This window comes from Sorex araneus, chromosome 3, assembly GCF_027595985.1.
Source record: "Sorex araneus isolate mSorAra2 chromosome 3, mSorAra2.pri, whole genome shotgun sequence".
Taxonomy (NCBI): Eukaryota; Metazoa; Chordata; class Mammalia; order Eulipotyphla; family Soricidae; genus Sorex; species Sorex araneus.
This window is the reverse complement of record NC_073304.1, coordinates 86,668,267-86,687,994: the sequence shown is the minus strand read 5'-3', so window position 1 is coordinate 86,687,994 and position 19,728 is coordinate 86,668,267. Positions and strand designations below refer to the sequence as shown.

The following is a 19,728-nucleotide window of genomic DNA, read 5'->3' as shown; positions in this document are numbered from 1 at the left end:
TTGTTTGCTTTGAGGCCATACCCAGCAGATGCTCAGGGGACAATTTGTGGTGACAGGGATCAAATCAGGGTCAGCTGCAAGTGCATAAACCCCTGAGTTAGCTCTTTGGTCCTCCTTACATTTTTACCCACTAACTTAGTATCCACAGTAGATTTTGCCTGCAACATTTATTACTTTGTGCTTATAACTAGTGTTCCTTATTCTCCATTCCTTTAAATAACCAGTTATTTGTTTCTGGCTGAATATTAACATAAGTATTATTGAAAGTTCTATATATTATTGCTTTGGCCACAAAGAGCTCTTTCAGGTTGATTCCTATGTTTTGAACACCCTTTTTTCTTTTTGCAGGGGAGTTTGACATCCTTGAGATTTTTTTTTTCTTGGAGCAATAGCACAGCAGGTAAGGCGTTTGCCTTGCACGCAGTCGACCCGAGTTTGATTCTTCCGTCCCTCTCCGAGAGCCCGGCAAGCTACTGAAAGAATCCCGCCCACACGGCAAAGCCTGGCAAACTGGGCTGGAGAGATAGCACAGCGGGTAGGGCGTTTGCCTTGCACACGGCCGACCCGGGTTCAAATCCCAGCATCCCATATGGTCCCCTGAGCACGGCCAGGGGTAATTCCTGAGTGCAGAGCCAAGAGTAACCCCTATGCATCGCCAGGTGTGACCCAAAAAGCAAAAAAAAAAAAAAAAAAAAAAAGCCTGGCAAACTATCCGTGGCGTATTCGATATGCCAAAAACAGTAACAAGAAGTTTCACAATGGAGACATTGCTGGTGCCTGCTCGAGCAAATCGATGAGCAACAAGATGACAGTGATACAGTGATACAGTGATTTTCCTGGCCTATGCATAGGAATCAATTATTTCTCCAAGTTCGAAGTCCTCATTCCAGGGTCACTCTCAGCAGATTTTGGCCTGATGTAGTGTTTGGTGGCACTCTCCAGCACTTCTGAATATCATTTAAAGAAAACCAAAGACTTTTTATTTAAACCCAAATTACAAAGTCTATTTCTTTTTTAATTGATTCACCATGAATTACAAAGTTACAAAGTTATTCATGATTGGGTTTCAGGTATACAATGTTCCAACACCAATCCTCTCACCAATGTCTACTTCGCTCCACCAATGTCCTGTTTCCCTCCTGCCCCCAAGCCTGCCTTTATGGCAGGTGCCTTTTTTTTCCCTCTCTATTAGGCATAAAGGTTCACAACACTGTGACTTACGTAGTGTGTCATTCATGTCACTTTATCACCTTTCAGCACCCAGTCCTCCTCCAGAGTGAGCCTCTACTATTGTTGTAGTGGTCCCTTCCCTGACCTATTCCAACCCCTCCCCCCAAGGGGCAATCTTCCTCCTTTTTTTAAAAAAAACTTTATCTATTTATTTACTTATTTGCTTTTTGGGTCACACCCAGTGATGCTCAGGGGTCACTCCTGGCTCTGCACTCAGGAATCAGCCCTGGCCATGTTCAGAGGACCATATGGGATGCTGGGAATCGAACCCGGCTCAGCCGCATGCAAGGCAAACACCCTACCCGCTGTGCTATTGCTCCAGCCCCGCAAGCTTCCTCCTAATGGCCAGTTCTGCTCTCCGGTTCTGTTGCCTTTGAGTGTGTTATTTCTCTACTATGCTTCTTTATATCCCACATATTATAAGATCTTTCTGTCCATCTTCCTCTGACTCATTTCACTCAGCATGATATTCTCCAGCTCCATCCACTTAGCAAATTGCATGATTTCATATTTTCTTATGGCTGAGTAATACTCCATTATGTATATGTACCATAGCTTCTCTATCCAGTCATCTGTTCTTGGGCACTTGTTTCCAGATTTTAGCTATTGTGAATAATGCGGCAATGAATCTAGGAGTACACATGTTTTTTCTGCATTGTTTTTGAGCCCTTGGGGGTATATCCCCAGGAGTGGAATTGCTGGCTCCTATGGTAGCTCAATACCTAGTTAACAAATACATTTTGGATTAACTCTTAGATGCAGCATCAAATGTGAGGCAAGGAAAATATAAAGACTCAAAAATCCAAGACCATATTAGAGATTGGGAAAAACTGGACTTTATTGTGATAACCATAGTGAGAGATAGAGAGGATTGTACATCAGAAGTTCTAGGATGATAGGGTAGATGGGGGTGAGGAAGGCCAAGTGACTAATGACTCCATCCTACCCCCCAACCTGGCATCAGAACCTCTAAACATGTCAGTTTATGCTCCAAAGGAGAATCAAGGTTGCTGGTGGACTTAGCTCATCAGTTGATTTTACTTAATCTTTTTTTGAGTCAGCTGACTTTTTAGAACAGGGGGTTGTTTTGAATGATCTGAATGGCCTGAGGTAATTACAAGGATGACTGAAAGAACACAGGACTCAACCTGCTACTACTGGCTTTGAAGGTAGGGGAGCCAGGAACAATGGAAGCACCTCAAGAAGCCTGAGGAAACAGGAAACAGATTATTGTCGAGACCCCACAGTATAAGACAGTCCTACTACTAACATCTTCATTTTTTTTATTTAAAAAAAATTTTTTTTGCTTTTTGGGTCACACCCGGCGACGCACAGGGGTTCCTCCTGGCTCTGCACTCAGGAATTACTCCTGGCGGTGCTCAGGGGACCATATGGAATGCTGGGAATCAAACCCAGGTCAGCCAAATGTAAGGCAAATGCTCTACCGCTATGCTCTCTCCAGCCCTAACATCTTCATTTCAGACCAGTGCCACCCTTCAGGTCTACAGAGCTGTTAAGAGAAAATTAATAGAACCCATATTGTAATTAGAGTGATAGCACAGCGGGTACAGTGTTTGCCTTGCATGTGGCCGTCCCAGGCTTGATTCCTCCGTCCCTCTCAGAGCCCGGCAAGCTACTGAGAGTATCTCGCCTGCACGGCAGAGCGTGGCAAGCTACCCCTAGTGAAGTCAGTGATACGCCAAAAACAGTAACAAGTCTCACAATGATGTTACTGGTGCCCACTCGAGCAAACTGATGACAGTGCATATTGAAAGGAATCTATGGGGGCCAGAGAGTGTACATTCAGTACAACTTACTAGATACCCGGCCAACCTGAGTTTGATTCCTGACACTCTATATGGTATCCTTAACTTTGCCAGGAGTTATCCTTGAGCCCAGTCAGAATCAAGCCATGTACACCACTAGGTGTGGCTCCAAAACACAAAGAAAGAACTTCACAACTCAATTCCCTCCTTACTCTTTCTCCTTTGGTTTATACTGCCAGCAAGGCTTATTCAGTATCAGCTGTATTTATTTTGGGGAGGTGTGGGAAACATTACTCTAAGAGTCAATCCTATAAAAAAAAAGACTCATCTTTCCTGATCAACCATAGTCTCCATTCCTAGCTCTTCCCATATAGGAAGTCAATCACTTTAATTTCAGGTTTATCCTTCTATTCCACCTCTACCACCCAAAGGGAGTCGATTAGTTTTTTTTTTTAATATCCCCTTCTTTCTGACACAAAGGATTATATAGCATACTTCTGCTTCTATGCAAAATCAACTGTGTTGCCTTTTTGTGTTTTCCCTCCTCCCCAACACTGAAGTGGTGGTAGATGCTACTCTTAGCTCTGTGCTGTAGGGGGGCTTGAGGGGGGCACGTGGTACCAGATATCTAACTGGGTCTCCCACGTACAAAGAACGCAATCATTGCACAAAATCAACTTTTTAAAAGTTAAGTGAATTTTAGGCGAGGCAGTTTCACTGAAATGCTGAGGACCAACATGAAAGGGATCAAAGCATGAGGCGGGAGGTGAAAGAGATGAAAGAACACAGTAATCTGCAAATTCTAATCCTTATCAGGGGTTAGGGTGGACTTCACACTATAGATCCCTCGGAGACGCATTCACTTTTTTTTTTTTTTTTACTAATTTAATTTATTAATGTGGGTAGCAAGTGGCTCAGACGACGGCGTTATTACCTAGGAACTATTCCCTTTCCTCAGGTTCTCTACGTGCGTTTGAGAACGGGAGTCGCTCGGAAATGACAAGTTCCTGAATCCCAAAGCTTCCATTTATGTGGCATAGTGCCACGGCAGAGTCTCAGTCCGCGAGTCTAAAGCGGCACACAAATCGATTTAGTTTTAACTCTTAAAACTACTTAGCAGGTATCTCGTCGACGACGCACAACCTGGCCCGAAGGGCCAGACACAGGATACAGTATCAGACCCGAGACTCTTTTCTCTCAAGTGATCTCACTAAGCGTGCGTGAATCCTTTGCAAACGAAAGCACAAACACCCTTTCACCTCCAGGCAGAGGGAGCGACTATTCCCAGGATCCCGGGCCGTTTCGATTGACGTTACTTCCGGGAAAAGTAACCTTTCTCCGGCGGTTGCAGGCCTGGAAGGACTCGCGACATTTGCTCGCGCGAGATCTGCTTGCTCACTCTAGCGATGACATCCTCCTCCTCCTCCCCGCCGCCTTTCGGCAATCTTCGCCAGTCCCAGCCCCGACCAATCTGCACTCAGATGGCATGGATCAGGGTCTCCCCCGCGAACCCCGGTCCGCGCGGGGCGTCCGGCGGCAGCGGCGGGGTGCGAGTTGCACGAGGCCGGCGGCAGCGGCACAGCAGGCGGCCACGGGCTGGCGACGAGCAGCGAGCGTGGGCGGGGCGGGGGTTAGCCAGCAGAGTAGCGGCTCGATTGTTCTGGCCTAGCTATGGCGCCTCTCCTCCCCCCCGCCATGGCTCCCCGTGTCCCTGCTCCGCTCCTCTCAGTGAGTGAAAGTGGCCGCCGCCGCCGCCGGCCCAGCGCCCGCAGCCGCCTCAGCGCCGCCGCCATCTTGGGGTCCCAGGAGCCGCTGAGGGAGCGAGCTAGGAGCGTCCACGCCCAACGCAGTCACCGTCCCACGGCCTCAGAGAGCGAACCGCGGCTCCACCGTCGGCGGGGCGACCCCCCCCTCCGGACCCCGCCCGCACCCCGCCCCCCCTCCGCCGCCGCTGCGGCGGCGGGGCCCGGCGGCCCGAGGTGAGGCGACTAGACGTGGGCGGGTGGACGGAGGGGGGGGTCGTGTAGGCCCCGTTGCGCCCCTCTCTGCGGGCGACGGCTGGGCCGCGTCTTAAAGGGGCCGTCGCCCCCGGCCCTGGGATTTGTTGGGGTTAGTAGGGAGGATGGGTGTGGACGCTCCCGGCAGGGTTGGGACCTCGGGGACCTGGGCCTCGTCCTCTCTCTTACCTCTGGAGACCCGGGGTCACGCGGTGACCTCGGCCAGCTGCGGAAGCCCGTGGGGCGCCCACACGTGGGGTGTGTGTTAGATCAGGTGCACGTGGGACCCGGTGGGGCGGTGTCGGGCTAACACGTGTGTGGGTTTGGGGGTGGGGTGGGGCAGGGCGGGGGCTGGCGGGGCTCGGCGCGGGGAAACCGGGGAGGCTTCTGCGGAGCTTTGGAAACTAACGAGACTCCCGGGCAGGCGGGCTTGTCAGTGTCCGGGGCGCAAGTTGGGACGTGGGTGAAGGACGCACGCCGCTTGTGGGTGTTGGGTGGGCGCCGCGGAACACGTGCGCGGGCCCCGGGCCGTGTGGGTGACACCCCTTCTGGACTTTGAGGCGTTCGTGTGGCCGTCCAGGCGATTGTCACCGTATTTTGACATGCCTTCCTGAGCTTGCCGGTGAAAACTACTACTTCCGTGATCACGAGGGTGGAAGCCCCCTACAGTTTGGGAGCGATAGAGCCGAAGAAAGCGCTCGCTGTTTTACTTAACAGCCAACTGTGCCCCGATTTCTCTTAATTCACTGCGCACTTTCGAGTTCGGGTGTTTTGTTGGTGGGCTTGGACGAGGCAGTTTTAGGAGGTTGGCCCCACTAACGTCACTGCTTTTCCAGTCCATGCCTTCAAGGGGTTGTCTTCCCCGGGGAAATAACTCCTTGGGGCTCCTTACTGGCAGCTTTTAAAAAGAATGAAGTCAAAGCTTTAGTGAAATTTCATCTGTCAAATAATCTCATCCTCTTAAGGCGTACAAGTCAGTGATTTTTTTTTTAAAAGTACATTCATAGAATTGCCCACTTCTCACCAATTCTCTCTCTCATTCATCGCCCAGAGGAAGCCTTAACAGGCACTTCCTATTCCCTCTACCTCTTGAAAAATCACTAATCTATTTTCTGTCTTCGTAGATTTTCCTTTGGGGGCACTTTGCATAAATGGATATGTGCCTTTTTGTGAGTGGTTTCTTGTATCGAACGTATTCGAGGCTTTCTTCCATGTTGTAACATGTCTCAGGAGACTTCATTCTTACTTACCTCCTAATATTCCATTCTAGTTGCCTTTCTGTTACTTTGGTGCCCAGCCTCATATTCGCAAGGCTCCTACCCTTTACATGAAGTACATCCTGGCGTCAGTCTGGTTACGCTTTATGCTTGACTTTATCAACCCCTTCTATAAAATGATAATTTGAAGTTATGCTCTACGGTAAAACTTGGATACCTATCAGATTCTGAAATGAATTTGTGCTTCCAAGGATTAAACTATATTCTTTTAGTTTATTCTGTTTGTGGAGTTTGGTCCTTTTTGATAGGGAATAACTGAAGAGCCCAAATCTGCTTAGAAAAATTTATGACTATTAAAGCCATTTGAGTTTATCAGTGTGGAAAATGTGATTAAGTATAAGCAACTGACCATATATTCCAGTGTTATAATTTCACTTAGTGAAAGTTTTTTAGGGAAAGTAATAGTTTTACACTTCTTATGTAGATGCAGGACTAGAGAAGATTAAAGCTGATTTAGGGAGGAGTCCAGAGTCATCGAGTATGAGGTGTGAAACCTTAAGTTTAGATCTTCACAGCATTCCCCATATCCCCATCTCCCAAAATCAACCCAGCAAACCAACTAGCATAGGGAGTTAACATGTCTGTAATGCAAGTTTACACAAAATATAAATGCGGTTTTGCAGTACCTTTTCAGGTGATGAGAGTGGAATGGGATTAATAGGAAAGTTAGAATTTGCATAGAAAAATAAAGTTGATCACAAGGTTCTTTTGGGGTTGTGTGTGACCACACATACTGGTGTGTTCAGGGGTCATTCCAGGAGGTCTTCAGGGGACCATATGTGATACCAGGGATTGAATCTGGGTTGGCAGTTTGCAAGGCAAGCAGCTAAACCCCTATACTCTCCTGTCCTGTGACTAGTTTTGAAGATGGATTTGGGGATTCAGAGATCTGCTCAACACACATGCTTTGTATTCAGGAATTCTAGGTTCTGTCCTCTGTGCACCGCCAGGTACTATCATTGAGAGCCAGGAGTAGCCCCTGCTGAGTATGGCCCCCAAACCAAAAAACAAAATAATTTTTAAGTGTAAGAATTTTTATATGATAGCATGCAGGAGAACAGCCTAATGCTTGTTAAATACATTAGGGTGTCCAGTGATGCTTATGAGAGCTCCAGTTCCATCTTTACCTTGGACGTTTAGCATTTCCCCTTAGATTTGGGAGAGGCACAAACATTCAGACCACAGAGGTACTTTGTCTGAAGTTCAGTTTTAAGAAGCATTGGATTCATTTGCTAATCATGATACAATTGGTTTGAGATCAGAACTTTAGTTATTGAAGCCTTTGATTCACTTGCTAATCATGAAACAGTAGGTTTTCTTTGGGTTGAAAAGTTGGCTACAAAGAAACTTAATGCCTGGGTTTAACAAGTATGTAAGAGAGCTTTCCATATGTATATGGTCAGTTGTAGGAGGTCTGTTACAGTAAATACAATTGGCAAATCAATCTTAAAAATGAGGGGGAAAAAGACTAGAACTAAACACTACTCATATTTTAAACAGACTACAGAAGTTCTTTTTCCACCTGGTATCCTCTTTATCCAAGAAATTTTTACATAACTCTGGGTATATAGGTATATAAGAATATGTATACCAGTCAAGGGCTGGAGTGATAGCACAGCCGGTAGGGCATTTGCCTTGCACGTGGCTGACCCAGGTTGGATTCCTCTCTCTCTCTTAGAGAGTCTGGCAAGCTACTGAGAGTATCCCGCCCGCACTGCAGAACCTGGCAAGCTACCTGTGGCATATTCGATATGCCAAAAACAGTAATAAGAAGTCTCACAATGGAGACATTACTGGTGCCCGCTTGAGCAAGTCAGTGAGCAATGGGATGATAGCAACGGGGTGACAGGGACAGTGATAACAGGCAAACATTTACTGATAATAAATCATAAATTTATTTTAAAACATTTTCAAAAAGTTACGTGAACTTCATGACTTGCCCATTACCTGTGGGATAATCTCTGTAAAGTTCTTATTTTCTTTGTTCTGAGCTCCTTTGTGGATAAGAAAACCTGTGAATCCTTTCTCAGAATATCACTTTTTAGTGTATGAAATATAATTCAATTATTAAAATATAACTTAAAAGAATTTGTTTTAACTGTTAAACTAACAACTGGTGATAGTCATCCTAATTACTGTTGTGGGGTACTGCCTACATTCAGAATTCAAGGAAATGTCATTTTCAATTGCAGATCAGTAAAAATAAGCATACATTTTTTTTTTTCCTGCTCCCCCTAGTAACCCCTGCCCTGGCATTCCAATACATATTTTTTCTATACAAGTTCATGAACTATAACATAGACCTGCTCTAGAGAATCCCAGGCACATTGTAAATTTTTATGAGGCACACCGGTGGTTTTTATAACAAGGAATAGGATTATCGACTTAAAATCTTGTTCACAATATAAACTTTTATGAGAAAAGCATGTAATGGTTAAACTAAGGAGAGACCTAGTAGAAAGACACTGGTTTGGGGCCTTTAAGATTTAATATTGAGTCCTGCTTACCACTGGGTGTGTTCTTGAACTTTTTTTGAGTTTTTACTCTCCTTAGTGATAAAGTAAAACCGCATATTGCTCAGTGTTTATTTTCATCTTTGAAATGAACATGCTAAAAGACCATGACACATTTAATTTTGATTTTGAAAAGGGAAAATTGTTCATAGTGATCATATGCATGGCTTACAGAATTTTCTCAGGATATTTAAGAACTAAATGTTTCTTACAATGAAAAATTAGGGAATCTCTGGCTATGTGTGTATCAGCTTGCTTTTTGGGTAAGAAGTTAGTAGCTAAGTAAGATAAGCTGGGTAAATCTTTCATATCTTAGTGTATGAACAGAAAGGTGATTAGTCAACATCAGAATAGTAAAAAGAATATCACTTCGGTTACTTTCTTCCTAAAACATGTTTGAATGTTGATAGGCCAACAAATTATTAAGTTATTCTTGAGAGATATTAAAAATAAGATTTAAAAATGGACCGCATATCTAGGTATCAAACAACAATACATTTATTTTTACTGAATGGGTTTCAGTTATAATGCACATCAAGGAAGAACCACTAAAGCAAGAGGGAAGTTCCCAGAAAATGGCAGTATAAATGTTGAAGGTAATGGTGAGCACTTTATATGAAGATAAAGAAGTTTGAATCTGCAATGGAATGATGAAGACTGGGATGGACTATGTATTGAATTAGGGAATATGAAAAGTAATCTTGAAAAAGTAAAATTAGCATGAAAGATGAATATTATTTGACAGCATAAATTATGAGTAGCTTGTTTGTGGAATTTATTGGCACAAAAGATAGTTAAGACTCAAAAATAGACCAAACACAATTGAGGGGTTATAAAGACAGAAACTTTTATGATCCAGTTCTGATTAAATGGTCTGCAAACCATTTACTGTTATTTGTACCGATGGTTTATGGAAGAACTCCTTATTCTATTAATTTATTATATCAATAAATATTTATTGAATACCAGTGAATGTTTTTTTAATTTTCTGAGCAATTATTTACCATACTGAAAGAGATTGTGATAAACTGTAGGGTGTATACACGTGAATCAATCAGTTGTTTATGTATGTATGAATAATACAAAGGTACTCTGCTAAGATCACCTCTAAGATCATACCCAGTTATATAAACTTGTTTCCAGTCCACACTTGGTATTGTTTAGGGGACTGCTCCTAGATCAGTATGTAGGGGAATAGTGCTGTGAGCACAGGGATTGAACCCAAGGCTCCCCCATGCAAGGCATGCATGCCAACCCTTTTAGCCAACTCCTTGACCCCATTTATACAAACGCTTTAAATACCATAGAGAAGTATGAACCTAAATATTTCTCTTGAAGTGCTTATAAAAAATATATTGATGTTCTTTTAGTTTGCTTAAAAGAGGGTCAGTGGATATAAGCTCAGTAGTGGAGCATATACTTTGTGTATATGAGGACTTGGTCATGCTCCCTGACACCCCTCCTCCCCTAAAAATAAAAGTTTGGTTTGTTTTATGTGTATTAAAGATAAATGTTTTAATCTGCCATATTACTTGTGTTTTTAAGTAGTTATCTACTATGGTCCAACCTCTTCAATCTTAGAGCCAGATGACTGGGGTTCAAATTTTAGCTCCCAAAATTCTTAAATTGGCAACAATTTAAGCCCCAGTTTCTTCATCTATTAATAGTTGTAACTACCTTATAGAGATAGTTGTGAGAAATAAATACATAGAAATATTTAGAACGGCACCTAGCACATGGCACTCCGAACAAGTATTAACTATAATTGTAAGATTTTATTTTGACAGAGCAATTAGAGCAATTTTAGTTTATGAAGTATTGAAGTGAGAACCTTTTTATTATGATTAGAAAATATCTCAGATCTTCTAATACAGGGAATGGAAGAAATAAATCAACAAAGAGAATATTAACTGCATTACCCTTTGTGTTCATTGGATGCCAATTGGTATTAACAAATACTTTTCTATTTAAGATTATAACTCAAATGATGCTTTCTTTTACAACGTTAAACTTTATTTCAGGCTCTGAATACTTAGTTTAGGATATTAATAATAGTTTGAGACTTAATAGCCTTTTAAGAATCATTGTAAGACTGTAATATTAGGTTAAGCTCTGGAACAGCACTCTGAAAAGTTTTTCTTTTTGGGTTTTTTTTGGTTTTTTTTTTTTTTTGGCGTTTTGGGTCACACCTGGCGATGCACAGGGGTTATTCCTGGCTCTACACTCAGGAATTACTCCTGTCGGTGCTCAGGGGACCATATGGGATGCTGGGAATCGAACCCAGGTCAACCGCATGCAAGGCAAACGCCTACCCGCTGTGCTATCACTCCAGCCCCTGAAGTTTTTTATTCAAATAGTATTCAACCTTTGCTAGTCATATCTTTGATGCAGCTACTTAACTTTACTTTTGTAGAGTCAAAGGCAGCCAGAGTCATTATCTAAGAGAGTACAGTAAAACTTGATGCCCACTGAAATACTAATTTCATAAAATTTTCATGTGTCATGAAATAGAAGTTCCTTCTATGCCCTCCCACTTATTTAAAAATGTAAACGCCACTTTTACCTGTCAGGATTTACATAATGGGAAGCAGGCTAGATATGACAAGCAGGTAGTATAGTATTCCTTCTTGGTAAAAGTCTTGATTCAGCAACATCCTGACTATTTGATAATTGTTTAATAATACTAAGCCTAGGTCAGATAGCTCCATGGACTGGAATGTATACTTTGCATGCATGCTATACGCCTGGATTTGATCCCTGGCACCCAGATTCCCTGAGCACAGAGCTGGATTAGCCTCCAAGTACTGTCAAGTGTGATTCTCCTCTATCTCCAAATATTAAACCTAATTCAGGGGCTGGAGCAATAGTACAGTGGGTATGGTGTTTGCCTTGCACACAGCCAACCTGGGTTTGATCTCCAGCATCCTGTGTGGTCTCCTGAGCACTGCCAGGAGTAACCCTTGAGTATCACTGGGTGTGACACAAAAATCCCCCCCCCAAAAAAAAATATATATATCCAAAAAATAATCAGATTTTTAAAGTGGGAATAATAGGGCTGAGAGTTAGTACAGCTGGTAGGATGCTTGCTTGTACAGGGCTGACCCTAGTTCAATTCCTGCCATCCCACATGGTATCCTGAGCATTACCATCATGGTCCAAAAACCAGAAGGAAAAAAGGAAATAATAGTATATATAGAAAAACTAAAAATTGTTAGAAATAAATAATTGGTGTGAAGTGCTCAAGTGCTCAGCTTTATTTTTTGAAAAAATCTTTATGAGGTTATCTAATTTTTAAAAACTTTTTATTGAATCACTGAGAGATAGACCCTTACAAAGCTGTTGACCTGATTTCAATCATATAGTACTCCAGCATTCATCCACCACCAGTGTACATTTCCCAGCACCAGAGTCCCCCCAGGTTCTCTCCCATCACCCCCCCACCCCCTGCCTGTCTCTGCCAGGCGCTTTTCCTCCTACCCCTTCCCCTTCCCCCTCCCCCTCTTCTTCCCTCTCCCCCTCCCTCTCCCTTACCCTCTCTCCATTACTTTTGACCCCCTGGTAAGGGTTTAATATCTGTTCTGTATTGTCATTTAAATTAACTCTTCCTGTTATGGGATGCTGTTGGGATGAAGGGCTGAAAAGAGTACACTGATCCTCCGCACTACATATGGTCCCCTGAGTATTGCCAGATGTGACCCAAAAATGAAAACAAAATGATATTTAGAGGCCCTAGAGAGAACCCCACAGATTGAACACATGCTTTGTATGCTGAAGCCCAGTTCTATGGCTGGTACTACATGGTCTCCTGAGTACTGTCAACAGTGATCTCCAAGCAAAGAGCTGGGTGTAGCCCCATCCCTAGTTGTGGCCCCAAAACCAAACAAAAAAAGATAGCTAATAAGGACAGAGTATAACTCATTAATAGAATGCTTGCTTTGTATATGTAAAGCCCTGATTTCATTTCTGGTTATGGAAAAATAAACAAAAACAAACCAAAAAAAGATAGCTGGTAGTCTTAAAAACTATTGCTTGTCAAAATCATTGAATTCAGCTTTTGACTTCGGCCCCTTTCTATTCAACCAGGCTGGAGAGTGGAGACTGTGTTTACCACTTAATTCAGTTAAGACATTGCTTGATAAGACTATTCTATTGGCTACTATATGGTGGTCAAAATCCATAGTCTTAGGGGGCTGGGGAGATAGTACTGGGATTAGGCACTTGCTGTGCATGTGGCCAACCTGAGTTTGATACCCAACACCCCCAGCAGTGCCTAATTGAATGAGAACTGAATTGAGAGCCAGAAGTTAGCCCTGAGCACAGCTGTGTGACCCCCAAATACAACCCCCACAAAAAAAATTTTTTAAATCTGGGGCCACAAGTGATATTGCAGTTGGTAGGACACTTACATTGCATGTCACCAAACTAGGTTTGATCCCCAGCATCCCAGCACTGCCAGGTGAGGTCCCAAACACAATTTATGTGTATATATATATATATATATATCTGGGGCCAGAATGATAAAGTACAGTGGGTAGGGTACCTGCTTTGCACATGGCCGACTTTGATTTGATCCCCAGCAGCCCATATGGTTCCCTGAGTGCAGAGCCAGTCTTGAGCACTGCTGGGTGTGCCCCAAACCAGTATAAAACAACAAAAAAAGAACCAAACCAAAATCCACAGAACTTTCTAGCACAGAGTGTAAACTTGACTGTGCAAAGATGTTATAGGACCCCAGGAAGAAATGCATACTGTGAGTAGAGAATATTAAAGAACCTAATAAAAGGCTGGTGAGGAGTGTACATAACCTTGGAAAATGGGATCTAAGACACAAGGGACTGTTCATTAGCACACAAGTGGTCTCATTGATAAAGTTATGGCTCTGGAGTACATGTTAATTCAGATGTTGGCATGTACACTGCAATTGAACATTAAGTAAATGGATGATGGGAAATTTCTCGCTGTCAGAGTGGGAATTTACAGATAGAAGGGTGAGGAGACTGCATTGATCTATATGATAGTGAATTAGAGATAATTATATGTTGAAATATTTACAATGTGAGTACATATTTGGATTTAAATACATACCTATGTTTCTGAGTTCTATCTTCTGAGGAGGTTAAAAGAAACCCAGGAGCATCCCCAGTGCGAAGATCTTGGTTTCTAATACCATTATCAAGTAAAAGCAACTGGAGTTTCTTGGAGAAATGACTAATTCTAGTATTAAGCAGGAAGTGTACAAGATGAGCCTGGAACATCTTAGCCAGAAAGTAAGGAAGTGCTCCCACAACCACCATCCTAGAACCCCATGACAAAGATATGACAAGATACTATACTTCCATTTTATAAATAAAGTTGAGTTTAAAGAAGCCACAGTATATCACAGGAGCCAACTGAAAACAAGTACCCAGTGGCTAAAATGGAAAATTTGAGCAGCAGAATAAAACTGCACTGGATTAGAACCCATAACTTAAAATCAGTGTAAGTCTACATTGATAGATCAGATAAGTATATTGCTTAGAGTATTCCAGTAGCATATTCTTGAATTCCGTTTCTGTTATAGCCACTTCTGGTGTGTGGCTTCTTTAAACTCAACTTTATTTATAGAATGGAGGTATAGTATCTTGTCATAAAAATTATGTCACAAATGCACTTATAAAATAGATATGCATAAAATGTTTGGACATGTTTCTAAATGGAATTTGTATATATATAGCCTCCTTATTACAATAACATTTGGTACAACAGAATCAAATAATTTAAATCCCCAAATTCCCATTTGAATTTTTTTTTTGAGTCACACTCAGTGATGCACCGAGGTTAGTCCTCACTCTGCACTCAGTAATTACCCCTGGCAGTGCTCAGGGGACCATATGGGATACTGGGAATCGAACTCAGGTGTTGGTCAAGTGCAAGGTAAGCGTCCTACCCACTGTACTATCTCTCCGGCTTAGAATACTATTATTTCTAATAAAAAACACTACTTAGTGGGGCTGGAGCCATAGCACAGTGGGTAGGACATTTGCCTTGCACGCGGCCGACCCAGGTTCGATTCCCAGCATCCCATATGGTCCCCTGAGCACCGCCAGGCTAATTCCTGAGTGCAGATCCATCTTGTTCAAACTGTAGGTTGTATAGTGATGAGAAAAATTATATTTAATGGTAATAAAAACACTTAAATGGCTCAAATATCTTATTCAGATCCGGTTAGTGTACAGCTGTATGCTTTGTGTTTGTTTCTGTGGTTCTCAGATAGAACCCAGGACCTCACACATGCAAAGCAAATGCTCTAAGACTAAGCTACATCCTAGATCCCTCAAGATAAGGTTTTTCACAGATGTATTATCCCTAGGAGGAAATACCCAAACTTAGATTGCTTTGAAGAACACATTCTTTTTTCTTTTTTTATTTTTTTTTTCCTTTCTCTCTTTTTTTTTTTTTTTTTTGCTTTTTGGGTCACACCCGGCGATGCACAGGGGTCACTCCTGGCTCATGCACTCAGGAATCACCCCTGGCGGTGCTCAGGGGACCATATGGGGTGCTGGGAATCGAACCCAGGTCGGCCACGTGCAAGGCAAATGCCCTATCCGCTGTGCTATCACTCCAGCCCCTCTTTTTTTTTTTTTTTGGAAGAACACATTCTTTCTACACAATCCTGTGACCACCCACACTGGCTAGTGTGTTCACTCCCAAACTCCCAAAATGAAAACTGGCTTTTAGTAACAGAAGACTAAATATAAAAGTTAATTTTTTAATATTGGCTGTTTTGAATTGCTCCTGCTTTTTATTATCTTTTTGATTGTTGTTTTGTAGGCCACACTTGCCACTACTCAACAGCTTTTCCTGACTAGTGCTCTGGGGCTGCTATCTGCAGTTATTGGGGATTATGCGGTGTCAAGGATCAAACCCATGCTGCCTGCATGTAAAGCACGTGCTCCAGAACTTTGCATTCTCTCCTTGTCTCTCTTGTTACTCATTCTCAAAGTTTCAGTTAATGAAACAGGAATGATAAATTTTCCTAGCACATTGAGATCTTTTATTTTCTAGTACTTTGTGTGGAGTTTTTTATATTTTTCACAAGTAATTTCCAAGCTTATTTATTTATCTATCTATTTATTTATTTATTTATTTTGGACTATCCCTGGAAGCACTCTGGAGTTGCTCCCACACTTCCTGGGCAACCCATACATTACCAGAAATTAAAATTGAAAGCGGGCCTCCTGCATGCAAAGCATGTGCTTAGCTTGTTGAACTATGTCTGTGACCCTCAAATAAGCCAAAGTTATTCCATTTATTCAAGATTTTCTAGGATGTGAGTCTAGTCCTTAAGTCTGTATTGGGATGGGGGGCTTGGGCTGCAACCAGTAGTGCTTAGCGCATATTTTGAATATGTTCAGGGATCAGTCCTAGTGCCCAGGGCTCAGGACAAAATATGAGGATCAAACCTGGGCTGGTTGCATGCAAGGAAAGTGCCATCCCTGCTGAACAGAATGAGAACTCTTGCCTTTCAGCTACCTCTTTGGTCAACATCCCACCTTTTTATTGGTCTAATTTCCATTTATTAAAATGGTATGGATTCCATTTTCTTTGTTTCATTTTGTTTTATTTTTTTGTTCTGTTTGTCACATAGCCCTGCAAATTATCATTGTAAAGTGTACACCTACTTCAGCAGATCACATTTAGTCATTGTAGGTTTGGGCTACAGAATATGTAACAGTAGTACCGAGATGGGAAACTTTGTTTCTTAATGCTTGACCTTTTTTCATTGTTGTTTTAACCTACACCTGGCTCTGCTCTGTAGGGTGTCAGGGCTCTAACCTGGGTTTGCTACTTGCAAGGCAAGCCCCTTGCTTGCTATCCTATTTCTTTTTTTTTTTTTTTAATGTTACAAATACCTTCATTTTATTTATTTACAATTTATTTATTGGGGGAGCACACCCAGTGGTACTCAGATATTACTTCTTGCTCTATATTCAAGTGATGTTTCTTACAATGCTCAGGTGACCTTTTTTTTTTTTTTAGTTTATTTTTAATTAGAGAGTCATCGTGAGGGTACAGTTACAGATCCATACATCTTTGTGCTCATGTTTCCCCCATACAAAGTTCGATAACCCATCCCTTCACCAGTGCCCATTCTCCACCACCAGTAAACCCAACATCCCTCCCCCCTCCCCAGTCCCGTCTCCCCCCACCCCACCCTGCCACTATGGCAGGGTATTCCCTTTTGTTCTCTCTCTGATTAGGTGTTGTGGTTTGCAATAAAGGTGTTGAGTGGCCATTGTGTTCAGTCTCTAGTCTGTATTCGGCCCGCATCACCCTTCCCCCACATGACCTCCGACATTTTACTTGGTGGTCCCTTCCCTGAGTTACCCAGAATGAGAGACCAGCCTCCAAGCCATGGAGACAACCTCCTGGTACTTATTTCTACTATTCTTGGGCGTTAGTCTTATAGTCTATTATTGTATATTCCACAGATGAGTGCAATCTTTCTATGTCTGTCTCTCTCTTTCTGACTCATTTCACTTAGCATGATACTTTCCATGTTGATCCACTTATATGCAAACGTCATGACCTCATTTTTTTCTAACAGCTGCATAGTATTCCATTGTATAGATGTACCAGAGTTTCTTCAACCAGTCATCTGTTCTAGGGCACTCGGGTTTTTTCCAGATTCTGGCTATTGTAAACAGTGCTGCGGTGAACATATAAGTGCATATGTCCCTTCGACTATACTTTTTGGCTTTTCTGGGATATATTCCCAGCAGTGGTATTGCTGGGTCAAATGGGAGCTCAACCTCTAGTTTTTTGAGAATCGTCCATATTGTTTTCCAAAAGGGCTGAACTAGCCGGCATTCCCACCAGCAGTGTAGAAGAGTCCCTTTCTCCCCACATCCTCTCCAACAGCTTGCTATCCTATTTCTCTGGCTCCAATGCTTAGCTTTTTGTATAATCTTCATAATTTGGTACAGACTATATTTAGTCCTTTAGATACTTTAATAAAAACTATATATTTATTGGGTGCATATGCTTCCCGTGCCCATGTGCTGCTTGTGCCCACATGGCTGAACACATTTGTAGCCCACGTCTCTGGGGTTTTCTCCATCTTTGGAGAAGCCCATGTTTTCTCTTGAATGCGTTACTCTCGCTCTCACTTTGTCTTCCTCCTCCCCCTTCCTAAAAGTCTCCAAATAAAATCTGTTTTTACTTCACTACAAAAAAAATTTATTAAGTATTTTCTGTACTAGTATTAGCAAAGTTTGAAATTATTTATAGACATTGATGACTGAATTCTTTTTAGATAACTGTCTAGATCAGTAACTTTCATTCTGATCTTCGGTAACTTTGGAATTCCTTTTGGAGAAAGACCAATATCATATTAGCAAATTGAAAACTGAAAAAAATAAAATAAACACCCTTAGGTGTAACTTCTTTTATCTGTTAAATATAAATGTTGGGCATTTTGGGGATCAGAAAGTATAGTGTAGTGGGAAAGATGCCTGTCTAGCACACAAGCCAGCCTGGGTTCAGTCCCCAGAATTGCATGTGGTTCCCCAGGTCCTACCAGAAGTGATCCCTGCGTGCAGCGCCAGGAGTAGACCTTGAGCACCATCACGTGTAGCCCCCGAAACCTAAATAAACACATTGGACATCTGCTAATATCTCCAGCTAGTATCAGGAAATCAGACCTTGAAAAAAATGCTTTTGTAGATAACTAGTATGAAACCAATTTTAGACAGTCATCTACGTAAAGAGAAATTAGAGGTGAAAGTAGTTGTGTATAGAAAGTCTAAATCTGTAGCTCTAAGGACAAATACTAGCCATTATTGCAATTGTAGTACTTGTGATGAATTGTAGTAAATGTGATGATTATTATGTATCATGCATTTAATCAGTCACCAGCTTCCCTTTTTATTTTTTAAAATTTTACTTAAAATTTTATTTTCTTTTGGTTTTGGGGCCATATTTGACAGTGCTTAGGAGTCACTCTTAGTGGTGCTCACAGGGACTGTTTGGAATGCCAAGGATTGAACCCGGTTCAGTCATGTGCAAGGCATGTGCCTTATCACTCAGGCCCTAGATATTTTGGTTATTTTGTTTCTGGGCCTCACTTGGCAGTGCTCAGGCTTTACTTCTGGTTCTGTGCTCACATATGGATTGGCCATTTGCACAGTAGGTGCCCTGCCTGCTGTACTATTGCTCCACCCTTCAACCTCCCTTTTCAAAGATAAAATTGTTTAGGAACTAGGGTTCAAAGGGCTAGAGTTCCTGCTTTGCATATGGGAGCCTGCGTTCCATCCCTGGCACCATGTGATCTTTTGTAGTATTGCTGGGAGTGATCCCCAAACACCAGAGTGGTGTAGTCCCCTCTAACATGAAAACAGATGCAAAAATATTTTTTAAATGAAACCAAACAAAAAAATATTTATTAAACTAGGCTATCATTTGAATAGTACTTCTCATTTCTATCCAGATACAAGGTGACTTTCTTTCCAAATAGATGCCTTTATTAAGCATCATATTTGGAGCAAGATGAAAACCTTTTCAGTAAAAAGTTGATAATTGGTGCAGATGTCTTTTAACTTCCTTTCTAGAAGTAATTATTGATGCGTTACCCTGTCCAGTAAGATTGGTTAATGAGTAATTGCACCCGTTCTGCTTGTTTGTTACCTGATTTTTATATATTTTGGTTTGTTTTATTTAAACTTTCAATAGTCATTAATTACAGATTATCTTGAAGTAAAATGTAACATTAGAAATAGAATTTCATGGTCTTGGCACTTAAAATGACTGCCTTCAAAAGCCAAAGTAATGTGAGCATTTGAATTATCAGAACCAATCAGATTACATAAAACTGGGACTTCTAAGAAGATTGCTAAGGTAATGTAGTTAGAATCATGTTAGCATTTTTGATATTTATGTACAGAGTATTGCACCCCACCATGAAATA

General features: G+C 42.0%; 1 protein-coding gene across 2 annotated transcripts in view; it reads left to right on the top strand.

Annotated features, from left to right (window-relative positions):
* Window positions 1-2,151: 2,151 nt before the first annotated feature.
* Window positions 2,152-19,728, top strand: part of INO80 (INO80 complex ATPase subunit) — a 124,522-nt gene continuing 106,945 nt past the window's right edge. The window contains exon 1 of one of the 2 annotated variants that reach the window (XM_055133706.1): window positions 2,152-4,975. The gene's annotated coding sequence lies outside the window, so the exon portion shown is untranslated. The remainder of the gene's footprint in view (window positions 4,976-19,728) is intronic. The other variant, XM_055133705.1, reaches the window with a different exon arrangement.